The sequence below is a fragment of the Curcuma longa genome, chromosome 1 (assembly GCF_044706935.1).
Source record: "Curcuma longa cultivar G26 ecotype Majalengka, Jawa Barat chromosome 1, ITB_CL_G26_1.1, whole genome shotgun sequence".
Classification (NCBI taxonomy): domain Eukaryota; kingdom Viridiplantae; phylum Streptophyta; class Magnoliopsida; order Zingiberales; family Zingiberaceae; genus Curcuma; species Curcuma longa.
In genome coordinates, this window is record NC_133861.1 from 21885064 (window position 1) to 21888871 (window position 3808).

Below are 3808 nucleotides of genomic sequence, written 5' to 3' on the forward strand. Positions count from 1 at the left end.
TTTTTCTCTTGAAGGGTTTTCCTAGTCTTGAGTATAAACACTTTGCATGTGAAAACCCTTCTCTACCTTGAAACTAAGATATATTATTAGAACCCCAAATGGTTTAGACTATAACTATTTTGATATGTTATCTAACTAACTTAAAGTTAGGTATTGTTTGTGTCATCACTAACTTGTATGCCTAAGTGCGCAAGATCTTAGGAAAACATGCATGTACTCGATCACTCAAAATCCGATGGAGTGCGGTGTGGGATTGAAAAGGACGAGGAGGATCAGAGACGATGAACTTTAACAGAAGACGCAGCGAACAAGAAAGATGACATGAGAAAAAAATGATGAACTTGGCTGTGCAAGGGATACTGAACAATGCAATATGGATACGAACCTGCACTGACACCTTCCCGAATGATCCAATAAACAAAAACGCAAATGGAACACTCGATGATAGCATAGACTAGAAACCCTAAGCTACGGTAAGGGCAGGAGTTCTCTCTCTATTCTTGTACTTCTCGAGGGAGTGACCCATCTCCTAATATTCATTCGTGAAAAAAGTCATACATCAATCAGTGTAAGTAGTGAAATTTGTTTGAGAACCACAAAAGATAATCTGGAAAAAAAACATCCCTTCTAAATACATAAAACATTGGAGGTCATTTGTTATAAACAATAGTAATAGCAAAAAAAACCCCACTGGATCTCTACTGCTTGAGTTGAGATCGATTACTACTAGGTTGTACTATTTTGGTTTTACGGAGATCATGGCTAATTTTTTTATTTTAGAAAAGGATCGATTACCACTAGCTTATACCATTTTGATTCTATGGAGACCATGGCTATTTTTTTATTTTAGAAGAGAGAAAAATTAAAAGATAAAATAAATAAAGAGTCTGACTACTGGATAGCAACCTAACGATCCCCTTTGGCTATTTATCTGCCCAATATATATATACAGGGGTAGCAGAGGTACTTATATTATATACAGGCGGATTATAACTTATATTATGAATGCAGGGCCTTTGGGGCTATTTATCTCCTTTGGAGGAAGAAAGGGAGGAATCTATAGCATCAGCATCAGTCGATGAAGGGGGATCCGCAGGTCCTCGTAGATATGCTTGGATGGGGCTCAGAGGAGCGATAGCGACGTGGAGACAGTCGAGACTCAAGGAAAGAGTATAATTTTAGCGAGGGAAGTTTTATGAAATAGCTCAAACCGAACGTCCAGAGGAAGATGCGTAAGTCTGATCCCAAAATCAATCATTCTCATCAATTCCCGTTCCCCTACAACCACTACAGTCCTTCGCTCTACCAACTAAGCTAAAGTCGACTGATGAGAAAAAAAACTATAATTGTTTATTAATTTATATATAATAAAGAATAATAAAATTATAAGCTAGTGGAGGTTTGGGGAATCAAATCTCGTGCCTTTCACATTAAGAACGCTCTACCATATGAGCTAGACCCCCAACAATATTAAAAAAACATCAAGATCCATCTTCAGATATTATCATCTTTATCTTGGAGGAACTCCAGCTAAGATATGAGACCAGTGCAAGGGACACTGAACAATGTAGTGGATACAAACCTGCATGCCACTAGCTCTTCCTGAATGATCTAATAAACAGATACACAAATGGAACACTCAATGATAGTATAGACTAAAAATCTTGAGCTACGTTGAGGGGCAAAGGTTCTTTCTCCGTTTTTGTACTTCTCCAAAGAGTGACTTATTTGTCAATGTTTATTCGTGAAGAAAGTCATGCACCAGTCAATATAAGTAGTGAAGTTTGTTTGAGAGCCATAAAAGATGGTCTAGGAAAAAAACATCCCTCCTAAATATGTAAAAGTTTGGAGGGCATTCGTTATGAGCAATAATAATAGCAAAAACAACCCCACTAGATCTGCATTAACTTGAATTAAAATTGATTGTCATTAGGGTGTACCATTTTGATTTTACAAAGATTATGATTAATTTTATTATTTTAGAAAAGAAAAAAATTAAAAAATTAAGATTTTGACCTACTAAAATATCGATCTAAGGATCACCTAAGGTCGGTTGGTAAGAAAGAATCTATAATTATTTATTAATTAATATATAATAAAGAATAGTAAAAAAATATAAATTATGGAGATCCAGGGAATCGAACCCTGTGCCTCTCGCATGCAAAGCGAGCGCTCTACCATATGAGCTAGATCCCCAATAATGAATTATAAAATATCGAGATCTATTTTCAGATATTATCTTCTCTGTCTTGGAGGAACTTTAACTAGAATAAAAGATCAGTGCAAGTAGAGCTGTCAAACAGGTCAACTTATGGCTAAATAGGCCAACCCATCAGAAATTCGTCATATGACAGAGCGGGGCGAGTCGACCCACCAACTTGACGGGTTAGGAAATCTCTAATCCAACCCAAGGTAGGTTGCAGATTAAGTGGGCCAACTTATGGGTCTTGTCAAAAAATAAAAATATATAGAAAATATTAAAATTTTAAAGTTTGGATTACAGTTTAAATAGGTTAAGTTGAAATTTTTAAGTTTGGATTACGGTTTAGACGAATCAAACTCACTAGTCCATTGAGTTTTCTAGTTTAATTTTACTTTGAAGAAAAAAATAAATTTTCTTAACCTGTGGGCCAACCCAAGCCTGTCATAGGTTGACCCATGCAGGTCGCGAGCCTAGGAGGAGCCCACCTGAACTCCACCTTAAAATGAATTGATAAAATTTCAACCCAATCCATTTAAATTGTTTGGCGGGGCAGGCCGACCGACAAGCCCAACCCAAATTGATAGCACTAAACTCGGTGTGTCCAAGAAACGAAGAGATGTGAAAGAATACTCCAGCATCCAAGGGATGAGAAGCCAAGAGGAACTATGCGCAAGACGCAGTCAACTAAGCTGAGAACTTCGGGCGATCGAAACGATTCGGTTGATCGGATCTTCTGGTCGATCTGACCAACAATTCTATCAACTAAACATTACATCAACAAATGGTCAAGCGAGGACCGTTGAGTAGATGAACCTTATTAGCCATGTCAGCTCACCACGTCAGCAAAATGGTCATTAAGTGGATGAACCTTATCAACCATGTCAACAAACAACCATTAAGTGGATAAGCCTTATCAGTCACGCCACATCAACAAACAACCATTGAGTGAATGAGCCTTATCTTCCACATCACTGGCACTACAAGAAAATCGATCTTTAACAACACTCAAAAGACATCGGTTTTGCCATAAAACCGATGTCTTTTACTTTTTTACAACGGTTTTAATAAAAATCGATGTCTTTGAGAGGTTGATGGGAGACTACGACATCGGTTTTTAGAGGATACAACAACGGTTTTAAAACTGTTGTCTATGTCCGCCTACAACAACGGTTTTTGAATACTACGACAACAGTTTGAAAACCGTGGTCTATTTGCGCTTTCAACAACGGTTTTGGAAGATATAACAACAATTTAAAACCGATGTCTATTTACGCTTTCAACAACGGTTTTGAAAGCTATAACAACAATTTAAAACCGTTGTATGTTTTCGTTTTTTCTTTCCCTCTCTCCCTCCAAATATTTCTTCCACCACACGCTTCCAAATCTTAGGTTTTTAGTGGTAAACCCCGTTTAATTGCGCCGAATAACTTTTTAACCTCGGTTTCATCTGCATTCCAAATCACGCCCCTTCCTCACAAACCCGAGCCCTGCTTCTTCCTTCTCCACCGTCTAGCGCCGCCGCACACAATTATAGTGTGCTGTTAATAATAATTTTTACAGCGCACATAATCAAGCGCGCTGCGGATAATATATTATATTTTATAT

At 37.6% G+C, this 3808-nt stretch overlaps 1 non-coding gene across 1 annotated transcript; it reads right to left on the reverse strand.

Moving 5' to 3' along the window:
- Positions 1 to 2123: 2123 nt before the first annotated feature.
- Positions 2124 to 2196, reverse strand: TRNAA-UGC (transfer RNA alanine (anticodon UGC)). The gene has a single exon. It is a non-coding gene; the product is annotated as a tRNA-Ala (tRNA).
- Between the last annotated feature and the right edge of the window lie 1612 nt (positions 2197 to 3808).